At 48.3% G+C, this 15,059-nt stretch overlaps 1 protein-coding gene across 2 annotated transcripts in view; it reads left to right on the top strand.

Annotated features, from left to right (window-relative positions):
* The first annotated feature begins 2,014 nt into the window (after positions 1-2,014).
* LOC111858340 (plakophilin-4-like) overlaps positions 2,015-15,059 on the top strand; it is a 51,593-nt gene continuing 38,548 nt past the window's right edge. For both annotated transcript variants that reach the window (XM_023840012.2, XM_023840011.2), the window contains exon 1: positions 2,015-2,209. The gene's annotated coding sequence lies outside the window, so the exon portion shown is untranslated. The remainder of the gene's footprint in view (positions 2,210-15,059) is intronic.

The raw sequence follows: 15,059 nt of genomic DNA, 5'->3' as shown, positions 1-15,059 counted from the left end.
TCACTAATAGTTGATTAAATTTGGTATGTCGTTGGGTGGACAGACGATTTGTTTGTGGGTAATTAATAAGGACCGCAAGAAACAACACAATGTTATGTTTCTTCGGAGTCCCACTTGTTGAAATCAGTGAATCCTGATTGACTATGGCGAGTCCTGTCAGAATCAAGATTCTCAGATATTCGCAAAATATTAAATTGGCCTAATAACTTCTGTATTGCAATTTGAATGAATAACTTGGCTCGTGTTCTAAGTGTGGAGCTTCGGAAAAGATTGAAAATACATAGGCATTTTAGGAAATCAACAGTAGATATAAAGTAAAAAAATAAAATATGTGAGTAGTGAGTAGTCGTAGCCTTTAATGCATATTATTTAAATTGTAATTTCATTGTTCTTTGTGTGTGTTTCAGGAGCTTTCTGGGTAATGTGACCATTAGAGGGAAGCGCTATGTTGTTGAATATTTTCATGTTGTAAAAAGATTGGTGTTTGTTTATTTAATCAGGGTTTTGTTGCGTGCTACCAATTTATTTTAGCGAAATTATAGATAGGCTGACGATTGTTTTCCCCTCAATTTATGACACACTAATTACTTATCCTGGCACTTCATTACCGCTTGAAATGCACTTGCCCTCCCCCAAGGGTTCATCTGTAGCTCCTTTGACTTGTATGAAATGAAAACGGCACGTAGAGACCGGCGTCGCGTAAGATGTCAGTGGAGCACTGAGCTTGCAGACCATCGTGCCCGTTCTGTGGCCCTGCCGGGTAGCCGGGCGGTTTTTGTGAGCCCCCATTCATCGGTCCAGCTGCTGTTTTAATCCGTAGTGTGTTACGCAACTTGGAATTTATATGGTCAGGTATTTAGGGAATAGGGAAGCAGTTTTTGGTTATCCAACTAGTCCCACCTTTCTTATATCTCAGCAAACGGACACGAGCAAAAATTCTTCAGCCAATTCCTCAGCTATTGTCCTTCTAACTAACTCACGAAGAACTGAAAATAGAGATTGAAATAGGTGCATTACAATGGACATCCCAAGGAAAAAATACTTGAAGTTTACTGTGATATTGTATATTTCTTTGATATCCTCACCGGACGATAAGTTACTAGGCTACTGAATAGAAGCACACACGTACGTTTATGCTAAAAAAAGACATTCTTTACTTGCATGCGATTTATTAAATTACAGATCCATATCTATACATGAACTTGGAAAACGGTGTAACACACCTTTTTTGAATTCCCTTTGCGGTGTATGTGTAAAGGTTTATTATTATGTTAACCTTTCAACGACGAAAACCTGTTTATACCTGATATGACTTGAACCCAGCAAGGATTTATGCACCGTAGCTACTTGGCCGAACAATACCCTTGCATGCAAAAAGAAAAAAACACACGAGGTTTGATGTCCTCAACGTGCTGCCTGATTAACATTTTAAAAGGACTGAAAATGGTTAGTAGTTAAAGACGTGGAGGTCTGAGCAGAAAAAGGGGTATATCAGGAAGGCAGTCGAGCTTCAGGAAAGTAACTGAAACATCATTGTTTTGTAAACATAAAACTGTTTTATCGATGCTGAATTTCGTCTGCTAAGCAAATAAACGCAAATTATGTTGAACATTGCTGACTCGTGTGCTGGATTTAGTCATGCAAATATTTCTTCAAATATGAAAACACCGATTTAGAATGACATTGGAATAATTGGCTGGAGTTCAAATGGACTACATGAATCTGATACAGGTTATAATTTTCAAGTGGCGCAATTAGTGGCTCCTTTATTTTTACTGAGCGTCCATCTGGAGAAGGACTATGAAAATAATCAGAAAGCACCGCTGTCATCGCCCTCGCATCTAATTTACATACGTAAAGTTGGTTGACAAAACTTGTAGCTAAGGGAACCGGTTTCATCCCTTCCCATTGGCCAATTTAATGGCACGACTCTCCAATGGAACGCCTCCTTTTCCCGATCGTGCCCAATGGGGTCTGAGGTCTCAGCCCTTGCTGCGGGTGACGTCATGCACACTCGTATTCCAGCCGAGTGGAAGCTCGGGGGGAAGAGGGGGGTCGCTCCAATCCCGAATGAGACTAGTTACCCAGCTCCGTACATGGGGCTAGGTCAGGATTCCTCTGAATTTACTTCCAAATCGCCAAAGTTGCAATTTCATATGGAGTTCGTTTCCAGAACACACGGATTGCGGTAATAGTACACCTCCCCACGGTAAGCTTCCGTTTATGTCTTTTTTTTAATGATTGCATGTATCCCGCAGCGTCGGTGAGTCTGATCTGGCTCACGTTTTGGCGGATCGGATCGTAGAGAAATCACCACCGCGCCTACAATTTGGTTACAGTTTCCATCCCTGTCGCCCCTGCACATTTTTTTTTATTATTCGCATCTAGCGTTTCTTCCGCCTTGATGGCTGAGTTGGGATCGCTAATGCGCTGCGATCTCTCCCTTTCATCACTTGTTCACCTCGCACCTCCGGGAGACCTTCACACTTACGTCTCCTGGCATTTTAATATTCCCACATAGTCGTTGAATGGGAAGTCTTTGCTGGCGCCGGGACGACTTTCCTCTGCTTCGCTACATGTTATGCCATTTGCGCCGCCGATATTTACTTTGTGTCGATTAATGACCCCCGATTGCAGCGCACGTTGGCAGGCAGGTGTGTAGGAATCCGGGCATTGCCACGGTGTTACGATCGGGGTAGTCGGTAACCGGTTGTCGCATTTTTTTTCTTTCGGATCCTTAGTGCACGATCCCCACGTTTTTTCGTGCCAGCATTTTAAAAATATATGCTAATAACTTTTCTATTGGGACACAGTGAAAACCGTCGACGCACTTCTCTCATGCCGAGAGCATGTCGTTATGGACCGAGAAAATGTAGTTACTCTGCTGTGATTTAAACTAAAATCTGGTCATTTTATAACCTTTACTCTCTTGAACGAAATGACCAGTGGGATGAAATGTGAGTTGTTTTTAAGTTTCGTCGTGAAGGGAGAGAAGATGGAGACTTGGCCTTTGGAGTTATATTTAACAGCATTCCGCCGAGCCCAGGCAGGCTGGCCACTGTTCCGGTTTGTGCGGAGTCTGGACCTGAGGAATCAAAGGCGGCGCATGTCGGGGCGGATCGGAGCGCCGCTTATCCGCTGAGGGCTGCGCGGTTGCGGGCGTGTTGGTTCACATGCGGGAATCAATCTGCCTGCTGCCTGTCCCCGGTATCTGTCTGTGTTAATGGCTAATCGGACGGTCGGGGCACATACAGGACCTCGCAGTGAACTCGCGTTTAGAGATTCTTTTTTTCTCCCATATTGTCACTGTTTCTGTATATTTCCATGTGAGCGATTGCTGATCTGGCCAGTAAGTGGCTTATAATGAAACACGCTGGTAACGTACGTGTGGAAGTTAAAATATGGCAGTCATAAAGCACTTCGTTCAGTAAGAGTACCGATTTCTTCAAACGCTGCTTTCTTTGTAACTCCTCTTCAAAGTCCAGCACTTCAGCTGATCAGCCAGGGACGAATCAACCGTGTGTGTGTTTACCCACCCAGATCCTGGATGGTAAAACCTTTCAAGTGTCATTTCCGCGATGAATAAAAGCGAGTTTCTTGTTTTTTCAACAAACTTGTTAATTGTTTACATGGAGCCATGGCGTATCTGACCTCAGTCAAAGTTCAAAGTCTTTAAACACTCAATTTTGCTGCCATTTTCTGTTTTGTAAATCCTCTCAGCCGATATTGATACATTAAAGCTATTTGCTGTACATCTTTCCAGTCGTCGTGGCCCGTGGGAGACATGATATAAAATTTATATACAGAAAGAACGTTTGCCACTTTTCTGTGTAGCTTAACTGTTTCAAGCCGAAATCTTTGGAGCTGCAAACTGAATTTTGCACTTGCACATTGGCTGAACCTCGACTGGACACGAAGTGTCATTAGCTGCACCGGTATGATTTACGTGTATACATCTGGTAACGTGTTAGCGATGCATTACATGGCAAAAAATACCATGTAGGCATTGTGTTGTATCACTGATTAGTGCAGTAATGAGCTAAGTGAGCATTGATTTGCCCTAGGCCTTACACTATATGGTGGAATTTTTTAAAATAATGATAAATAAACTTGCTCAATGCTTCCTTTCTGCATCCTGACACATTCTGTACTGTTCATCTGCTCTCCTTTGGTGGTTGGGATTCCCAGTTCCACTACACAAGATTGTGTGAGACAATTTAAGACTGTGTGTGGAGTGTGTGGAGCTCATGATTTTTGGTCCTGTAGCAGGAGGTGGGTCAATGGCATATCAAAGGGACTCATCACATGCGTGTCTGTGGTTAAATGCTCCAATTCTGTCCTCCATTCTCCAGCGATTGATGCTTCTCTAAAATCAATAAACCTAAAAGCTCTTGGAGACCAGAGGACGGGCCAGTCCTCCGTCACCCCGGTTTAACTCTGTCGACAGCTGCCTTGGCTGCCAAGAGCTCAGTTTGTGAACCGGATCCTTGCTGTCAGTATGGCAGAGAGGTTTGACTGAGTGTTAAGAATGTGCAAGATGTTTGTGTGTCACCAGGAAGCATTTGTTAAGCACCAGGAAGACCCCCCTCCAGGCTTGCATGATAGTACTGCTAAGCCTCCGTTATTAAGGCCATTTAAGTTTCCCCAGGCCAGACTTGCTAGTCTTGGTGAATATTTATGGCTTCTAGCTTCCAGGCAAGCATTTGGTAAACTTTTCTGGCTCCTTCTGGAGTCAGTGCATTGTTTCCGGAAGGGTGGGGGTGCAAGATGACGTTGGGGGATGCTTTCTGAACTAGATGGGTCTTAGATCTTGCAGGATCAGAGCAGCAGTGAAACGCCTTTGATTAACTCACCTCCACCTTCCCCTTTTGTGTTCTGTCATAGACGTCTCATTAAAAAAAGCTGAAGTTTAGAAAGTCGCCCGGTGGCCACGAGTGACTGAAGTCTGTGCACACTCTGGGGGGACTATTTGCCCCTTAGCTCTAGGTAGTTATCCACTCCCTCGCTTCTCAGTCCATTACGGATCATGTGATTTACGCCGCGGTGGGTCTGGCTCTGCGGTTAACAGCTGATCATTGGAGGCGCACTGTGGCACCGGGCCCAGGCAGGGTGTGCCCATGTTCCCCATTACTCACGCCGGCCCCGGGAAGGGGGAGGGGGACCCGTGACGCTCATTACCGCTCGCCCATCCTCCTGGCAGCTGACGGCCATCAGTGTGCTTTTCCTAGCGGGGCGGGACGGGACCTCCTGGGTTTCCCAGTCCGGGGAGCCAGGGCTGATGTAGCGACTGGCGGCGGCTTCTGTGCAGACAGACAGACAGACGCAGGCAGACAGACAGACAGGCAAACAGACAGACAGACACACACAGGTAGAGAGGCAAACAGACAGACAGACACACAGGCAGAGAGGCAGACAGACACACAGGTAGAGAGGCAGACAGACAGACACACAGGCAGAGAGGCAGGCAGACAGACAGACACACAGGCAGAGAGGCAGACGGACAGGCAGGCAGACAGGCAGACGGACAGACACACAGGCAGAAAGGCAGGCAGACAGGCGGATGTGCAGACGGGCATACTGAGGCGGTGCATGGTACCCTCTGTTGCCCCCAGGCTGCAGTCTTCAGTGAATAGTGAGCTCTGAATCTGCCCTGTGTGTGTGTTTGCAGGGGGGTGAGAGCTGGGTGAACGGCACATTGTCTGGGTCAGCCAAAAGCCCCGGCTTTTCTCCACCCCCACCCACACACACAATATTTACTTTCAGCTCTCCAGATCGGCTTGCGGGCGGGGCTTTTCCCGCTGCTGTTCCGTTTGACCCCAAACTCTGTTTATATTTAAGGGGTCTGTCCAAAGCTGTTTGGCTGTGAGCCCCTCCCCCCCCCCCCCCCCCCCGCCCCGTGTGCCCCTCCTGTGTCCCAACAGCCTGCAACCCGGAGCCACGGTTGTTTCTGTCCTTTGGATGGTGTCGTCAGCCCCAGTTTTCAGCTATTTTAGCAGCGTTTCTCATGCCCAGCACTATGGGTCAGGCCTCGTCCGGTGTATTGGCTGAGTAGCGGACACTCCTCCCCCTGTCACTGTCTGGTCACTCCGAGCCCAATTTACTCATCCATTCGGAGGCAGATAACCGAAAGTTCCGGCAGAATTTCCCGGCTGTCTGGTACCGGCGTCAAGTCCCTCGCATGTTTCCGTCTGCGGGGGTTTTCCGCTCGGATCCCCGCTCGAACCGTGCGACTGAATTTCCCCGCAAGGAAGTGAACTGGATCCCGACCACGTGGAATCAGAGGTAACATGTAAAACGTGCTCATTAAACAGGTTTTGTCTGCTTTGAGGAAAAAGAAAATAACACTCGCAAATAATAATGTGGGCTTCCTGGTGGAAGCTGCTTCATGTTACGGGCTCCTCTGGGATGTTAAGGAGCTTCTTAATCGGCGTTTATTTTTAAAACGCCGCCTTTACGAGTGAGAGAAGGACCGTCCCCAGCGGCGTGCTTTAAGTGAAAGCAGGATGTTTCCAGCGAGCACCCTGGTGATCCGCGCCGCTGCCATCTGCTTTGCATTTTGCCCCGCTGCCGGGCTGTAATTTCGCTCTGCTTTCGGGCCTCCCTTTAGGAAGTGTGGTGGTCTGGTATTGCAGCAGGCGCCCCCAGGAACGCGCTTCAGCCACGTCACTTTGGATGCGAGCTGGCGGCTGGGACCCGCACTGGGGAGTGTTACCCCTCAGGGACGCCGCCTTGCACCCTGCCACCGTTTTTCCATTGTATTTACATTTTTTAAGTTTGTGCTGTAGGTAGATTTGCTTTGGGGAGATTTGCCAGCCTTTTCCCATAATTAACCAGCAATGAAGTCATAACATAAGTTTTTCTCAAAAAAGAGCTTGAAAAGATTTTTCTTTTCTTTTTTTAAATCCCCTGGAGTCTGTTTGTGGTTTTTATACCGCATGGTTGGATGCATCTACAGAAACACAGCAATTTTTGGGCTATACATAATTTAGCCATTTTCTCAGTGCTTGTAATAAATTATGTTTTGACACTGGGTTGGTTTTTGGATGGAAATACAAGTCTATCATGCAATCAAATAATAACCATCAATCTGCCTTGTACCCCCCATACCCTCCGGGGGGGGGGGGTCACTAGGGCATCTTTGCCGGCTTCAGCTGACCATGCTTTAGTGTGTATGTCCGTAACAGGAAGGACAGACATATGGTGTGATTCTCAGCGTCCCTCCCTTTGCTAATTCGACGTAAAGGTGAATCACGCGTGCTTCCGTCCGTGACGGAGTCGAGCGGTCGCGTTACGGTCACGACGCGGTCTCGACGCAGTCACGGTGTGTTTGAGTGCGTGGGCCCCCAAGCCGTCTTTTTGCCTGGATCTGGGCCCTCAGATGCCGGTTCTTTAGCCGGAGCCTATTTTTCTCTTTCTTTTTTTAAGCATGGCGAGAGAGCCCCCACCGCGGTCACGCCGATCTGGTGCAGGACCAGCGTGAGCAGCAGAGCCGCTCGTTGGCCATCTGTCGCTCGTGGCACAGACCGAGGGGCTCCTCCGAGCGCCGGCGCCGGCCGCCCAATCCCGGCCGAGAACGCTCCCGTCGGATGGCTGCCACCGTGTTAGAATAACAAAAAAATAATATTGGCTGTTGTGAAGACGTGACAAGGTGCTGACTGGCGGAGACGTGGTCACTGTGGGCTGTTGCACGCTTAAGTCACGCGTGTTGGTAGTCAGTGAATGGTGGTGCCCCCCCACCCGCCGGCTCACGACCCGTGTTCCTGCTGCTGGTTTTTTGTTCTTCCGGGAGCTCAGGACTCTCCAATGCCCCCCCCCCCCCCCCCCAATTTCATATCAGCCCTCTCCCCCCTCACAGGCATGCTCCCAGCTGCAAGTTCCTGGTATACGTGCGGATAATCTGCCCCCCTGATGGGCGACGGGGAGTTGGGGGGGGAGGGGTGTAAATCCTTAAACACGCAGCCCAAACTAAAGGCCGACGCGGGGAAAAACGTAACGGGGAACCTGAGCTGGTTCTGCTTTCTGCTGTGTTATGGGTTCCAGCGCGCCGGGAACGGCTCCATGCCCCAAATGATACGTTAATGTCGGGTTAGGCCCGGAGAGGGCGGCCCGTGGCACACGTGTGATTAATGCCGGGACACGGTGCCCCCAGGGGCAATAATTCTGCCGTCCCTCCATGAATCATCTGTGGGAAGAGCTGGGGCGTTATCTCACTCACCCACACCTGTTGGATATGATGGATAATTTAATAACCACCACCCCCCCCAAGAACTCTAAGCAGCGCAATCCCCTATAGTTTAATGCTTAAAGCACACTTAACGGGACATGTCCACATTGTTTAGGTTATTAGTTTGATAATTTTTTCTTTTGTACTTTAAACGGACATGGCATAGTTAGTAGTAATGGAAAAGTATTTTGAGGGAACGCAAAAAAAAATATTTTCCAAGCCAGACCTTGTAGGGGCTCCGTATACCGCAGCTGATCTGTAGAGGGAAAAAAATCACAAATACATAACTGTCCAAAAATTTGTATTTTTATTTCTGTTGTGTAAAATTATATCTACAAGAATACGGAGCAATTTGTACACGTGAGAAGGGTTTAGCATATTTGTGTATCACTTACTTTCTGTTTGTAGATCGCATTTCATGTATGACAATGCTTCCTTTTATTTGCAGATTTTTATCTAATTCATACCGCAGCTGATCTGTAGGAAAAAAATCTATAAATATATATAAAATAAAATATAAGTATATATATGTCATTATCGGGATATGAGATTTTGGTCGTGTCGAAGAGCCCTAATGGCCAGTGCAGACTGGGATGGGATTCAGCCTCGCCCCAGTCACCAAAGATGGATGGATGGGTGAAAAGAAACAATGTAAAGAGAAATTGTACAAGTTGTGTATGTCTGTAGCTCAGTCATATTTAGCTCTTGTCTGTGTGTGTGACACTGTGTATGTGTGTGTGTGAGGGCTGGGCGATATATCGATATTATACGTTTATAATACGTACGTTTATGCCTACAATTTAAGCGGATTAGTAGTACTGCTAAAATATTAATGAGGCCTTTTATGACGCCCCAAAGTTAGTAATCCGTATAAATTCACCATATCCATCGTTTAACAAATGTCAGATTTTCATCTGCAAAAAGTACAACCACACCCCCAACGTCTTCCCTCCTCTTTTAAAAGATGTCGTCGCTGCTGAGCTGTCCCTTTCTTCACTGCCACTCACTGCATATCGCACTGAAGTATACCAAACCATAGTATACCAAAACAGTATTATGTAGTGTGCCCCGCTATAGTGCATGTCGCACTGAAGTATACCAAACCATAGTATACCAAAACAGTATTATGTGGTGTGCCCCGCTACAGTGCATACCGCACTGAAGTATACCAAACTATAGTATACCAAAACAGTATTATGTGGTGTGCCTCGCTACAGTGCATATCACACTGAAGTATACCAAACCATAGTATACCAAAACAGTATTATGTGGTGTGCCCCGCTACAGTGCATACCGCACTGAAGTATACCAAACCATAGTATACCAAAACAGTATAATGTGATGTGCTCCGCTACAGTGCATATCGCACTGAAGTATACCAAACCATAGTATACCAAAACAGTATAATGTGATGTGCTCCGCTGCAGTGCATATCGCACTGAAGTATACCAAACCATAGTATACCAAAACAGTATAATGTGATGTGCTCCGCTGCAGTGCATATCGCACTGAAGTATACCAAACCATAGTATACCAAAACAGTATTATGTGATGTGCCTCGCTACAGTGCATATCACACTGAAGTATACCAAACCATAGTATACCAAAACAGTATTATGTGGTGTGCCCCGCTACAGTGCATACCGCACTGAAGTATACCAAACCATAGTATACCAAAACAGTATAATGTGATGTGCTCCGCTACAGTGCATATCGCACTGAAGTATACCAAACCATAGTATACCAAAACAGTATAATGTGATGTGCTCCGCTACAGTGCATATCGCACTGAAGTATACCAAACCATAGTATACCAAAACAGTATAATGTGATGTGCTCCGCTGCAGTGCATATCGCACTGAAGTATACCAAACCATAGTATACCAAAACAGTATTATGTGGTGTGCCTCGCTACAGTGCATATCACACTGAAGTATACCAAACCATAGTATACCAAAACAGCACTATGTGGCATGCTCCGTTAACCGAATTAATAAACATAAAGATACTCCAGGTTTATACAGATTACTAACTTTTTGGTGTCACAAAACGCATCTCATTAAAATTTTGGCTGTGCTACTAATCTGCTTACCAAATTGTGGGCGTACATACACGTCCATATAGTACCAAAAAGCTGGTGTCCGGCCAAATGTTTTGCCTGTCATCGGAAGCCCTGGTGATTATTATGCATGCATGATATAATATCGATATGCTGTGACCCAGCACTGGTGTGTGAGTGTGTGCCTGTGTTCATGTATGTGTGTTAAAGATGCACAATATACTGCTGATGTTCGTTAAAATAATCAAGATATCGACATCGGTCCAATGTGTGAGTCTTGGTTGATATTGTCGGCCGATATATTTAAACTTTTATCAGTATTCGAAATTTGCAGCACCAGAGCTGAAGACGTTACTACCAAAATAATGGAGGTAATTGTATTGGAAGATGAACCATGTTTCCGTAGCGGAGGGAGCGGGAATGCCTCGGCTTCTTCGCCGCTTATAATAGGTCTCAGAGTACCAGCCCTGAGGGCAAGATCTGGAGATCCACTGAAGTATTATCCTGGGAACTTAAGTACACACAATTGAGGCAATCCTAAGAAAGTATAGTCTGAGAGCATTAATTTTCATCATTACACATGAAGGATTGGGAGTGTTATGTGCTGCGAAACAGGGCCAAGTTTCCCAAAAGCATCGTAGCTCAAAGATCTTCAGGCTGTGTTCCCTTTATTAATATTAAGGAACCTTCCTTTGTCATCCTATGTTTCGGAAATTCGCGAGCCAGTACAGATACTTTCCACGTCTGTCTGCAGCACCTATCTTTATTTTGATGCCAAAAGGTTATTTTACAGATCGAGGAAGTTTATTGCCACGTTGATAATCGATTCATCTAGATGCATGAATGCATTTTTCCACCCCATTTCACTGTGCTAATGTCTGATATCGGTTATTGGCATCAGTCAACATGTCTACATTGCTGCACCATTTTGTCTGTCTATGTGTGCTGGCTTGTTTGCTTGCCTGCTCGATCGGACCACAACCAGCTCATCAGAACCCAAAATGCTGTTTAAGCTAAACTTGAAATTTGCTAGATAGGGAGTCCAGAACCCATTGAAGATGGTGAAACGTGCGCCATGAGGGTAACGGACCCTCCTTCCTTCAGGTGTGACAAACTGCTCTGGTTATGGGTCCATCACTCTTTAGTGGCATCGCTGAGTTAGGTGGCACAGTGTGGACGCCGGTAGGTTCTGGGTTCTGATCCCGCTGTACTCTCTGCACTTAAAGTGTTTAAAGAAGGAGCTAAAATGACTTTTAATGCATTTTTTAATGCACTATTGCTGGTATTTTGCCAGTGCCGCTGTGGTAATGGTGCGGACAGCAGTTATAATGCAGAGAGGCTGAGCATGACTTTCATTCCGAGTTGTTTGAGGGCCGTCCCATGCTCAGAAGGCAACCTGGGCGCCTCTACGTGTCACAGCGGCACCCTAACGGGCTTGGGTCACAGCTGCGACGTTGCGGCCGACGCCGCTCTCGGGATTTACCGCTTACAGTCTGAATTTGGAAACATCTGCACCGGTTGGGTTCAAGTGGATTTAGGATGGACTCTGACGGATTCGCAGCGGAAAGTGTCTGCAGGTTTTACTGCAGCGTGGAAATCAGCATCTATAGTGATGGGGGGAGGGGTTCACACCGACTGTCCCCCATGTCTGTCCTGTCCTGGCTAGAAAGGGACCGGAAAGTGTGCCGTTAGCGGTGCTGAGCAGACATCAAAGGCACTGGTGTGTTACCCGCGCCCTCACATCTGCCCTGCCTCTCGTCGCAGCTCTGCTTTCAGCCTCCGCTCGCAGCCAGTAATGCGATAATTGTGGAAACGAGCAACGTAATTACAGTATTATTGGCATTGGGTGTGGAGTGATGAAAGGTGGCTGCTGTCTCCGGTGTGATGTTTGCTGTAACCCAACCAGTGTGGCAGGACATGATAAACGCCTCAACGCTGCCCACCGGTCTGGACGCCGCTCTCTGGGGTCTTGCTCATATATGCTCTTTGTCTTCATGACCTCCGACTACAAGGTTTTATGAGTCAGAGGTCATCGTCCTGTCTGTGAGCTTGCAGACTGTGAGTTTGCTGATGGTGCTTTCTGGAGCTGCTGGTGTAATTGAGGCCTGATAACTGGTTGGATTAGCAGTCACCCTTCTGCTCCACCAGACTGAGGAACACTAACGTTTCTGGAACCTTCTTTCATGCTCAGCGTTTACATTACACCCTGTCCTACTGCGCTGTGTTACTTCTGCAGCAGTCCGCAGCTTCCCACGGGCCACATTTTTGGAAGTTTGAGGTTTTTCCTCAGTGTCTGTGATTTTAACAGTGTATATTTACGGCAACGTCTTATCCTATGTCTGTGTGCAGTGACGGCACAGGACAGCGAGGCGTGCGCACGGCCTGCAGGCTCCATAAATGTCACGCGACGTCTCTGCATGCGCGGCCCTGTGGCCGGGAGCACGAGCTAGGACGATGCCAACCGTGGCGTTAACCGTCTGCCAGGAAGTATAAAATAGTGACCGTCACGGGGCTGACCTGGATAACCGACTGGTCACTGTGACATTAACATCACAGAAATGGTGGCGTGCTGGAAGATACTAATGCTGATGAATATTAGACACAGTAGCTATAATGACAGTGACAGTAGGGGTGTGTGTGTGTGTGTGTGTGTGTGTGTGTGTGTGTGTGTGTGTCCTGTGCTTCCTGGGGTGGGTTCCAGGCTCGCTGCACTGTGCCCCTCGATAAGCGGTGATGGATGGATGGAACCAGGCCTCCTCCCTGGGCTTATCGTTGCGGTGAGGCGATGGAAAATGACAGAGCTTGGGGGGGGGGGGGGGTTAGGGGTCTGCTGAAGCTCAGAGAGATGCCCATTTGGGTGTAGTGGTTCTGTGAGCTTCTGGGGAGGGGACATGGACTATGAGGCTGTGGGGCTTGTTGCGTGGTACTTTGGCACGTTATGGGACACCCGGGTCGTCATGGTGGTACTTTGGCACGTTATGGGACACCCGGGTCGTCATGGTGGTACTTTGGCACGTTATGGGACACCCGGGTCGTCATGGTGGTACTTTGGCACGTTATGGGACACCCGGGTCGTCATGGTGGTACTTTGGCACGTTATGGGACACCCGGGTCGTCATGGTGGTACTTTGGCACGTTATGGGACACCCGGGTCGTCATGGTGGTACTTTGGCACGTTATGGGACACCCGGGTCGTCATGGTGGTACTTTGGCACGTTATGGGACACCCGGGTCGTCATGGTGGTACTTTGGCACGTTATGGGACACCCGGGTCGTCATGGTGGTACTTTGGTGGGCGGGGCTGTTCTTGCGACAGACGGGTCAGGTGATGGCGGTGGAGGGTTCACTGGCCACACCCACAGGCGGGTAGTATATGGAGTCCTGAATAATGAGCCCCCCCCACCACCACCACCACCATGCAGTGCATGTTTAATGAGGCTGCTTTGATCGGGAGGGGTGCAGTTCATCACTGTCAGGGGCCATTTTGTTCATTTACTATTTTCATTGGTCTTTTTGTTCATTCAGGCAAACTTTAAGTGTAAAATAAAGATGGGTGTGCATTGTCCGGGGGGATCGTGACCCGTACGCCCCGCTCTCCATGGACCCAGGCTGCGGGTAGGATACAGCCAGTCTGCTAATCAGGCTAAACCCCCCCCACCACCCCGTCAAACAACCCGTCATCGGGTGTAATAAGGCCGGTGTGGGCCTGGCACTGAGCTCACCCCCCAGGGGGGTGGATGCCGTCCCCCTAATTGCCAATCAGGAAAGCTGTAAATCATTCTCCAGCTCAGAGTATCTGTTTACAGCATGTGTTGTAAACATGGCGCCCGTCTGGGCTGTATCTGCAGCAGACAGCTCTCACTTCTAATATCTGTGCTGAAATGGGATCTGATAGGCTGGGCTGCCCACCTGTGACGGGGGGGGCGGGGAGTGTCGCCGGATGCCGAGGAAATACGCAGTCACTCACCGCCCCAGTGGGATGATGGTGCAGTTCGGTTCCTCCTCTGATGGTGGAGGCAGGAAACGGTTCTTCAGGGCTGATGTCCTTGTGCGAGCAAGCGGCACGGATGAGCTTCCATGGAACTCCGAAGACGTCGTGCTAGATGTTTCAACCTATGTTACTGCCGCACAGGGACATCTCAGGGGATTTTATCACCAGTCCTGTCTCCCCGCACCCCCAGCATGCCCTGCCCGCATCCCCTGGTTGCATTCCTTAGCACTCCCATTTGTGGTCTCTGTCGCAATCCCACTTCCTGTGGATGACTAAAAACCGTGGTTAACGGCCTCGACTGGTTTGGAGGGGGGGTAGTCAATGACTGGACGCTGTGTTTGAGGGGGGGGGGGGCAGTGTGGCTCTTCTCTGCGGTGACCTCTGGTGTTTCGGCAAATATGGCCTTGTTCATCTTCCTGGGGTGTGCTGGCTCTCTCCGCATGGGGGCTGGATGCCCTTATCTGGGCTGGTTTGATTCCGGCTGTCCCCTGGTCTGTGTGATTTATAAAAAGGCGTGCTCTCCCTCGATTTTCCTCCCTGGTCTGGCTGCGGCGCCGACAGTGATAACGGATAGCCCCTGCTTCTTCCCCTTCGCTGGGTGGGGTTTTTAGTGCTCTGTTGGCCCCACCCTCACCCGAGAAATGGGACAAAATTCCCAATAAATCTGCTCCCATGTGGCTCCATTTGGAAAAGATTCCCGAGGTTTGTGAGAGGTCTGGCGAACACCTGAGCGCTTTATTACGCCAGACTCCGATCCCAGTTCAGAGGCGCGTTTCAGCGTCCCG

Source organism: Paramormyrops kingsleyae, chromosome 16 (assembly GCF_048594095.1).
Source record: "Paramormyrops kingsleyae isolate MSU_618 chromosome 16, PKINGS_0.4, whole genome shotgun sequence".
Lineage (NCBI taxonomy): Eukaryota > Metazoa > Chordata > Actinopteri > Osteoglossiformes > Mormyridae > Paramormyrops > Paramormyrops kingsleyae.
Note: the sequence above shows the minus strand (reverse complement) of the source record. Positions and strands in the feature narration are given on the sequence as shown.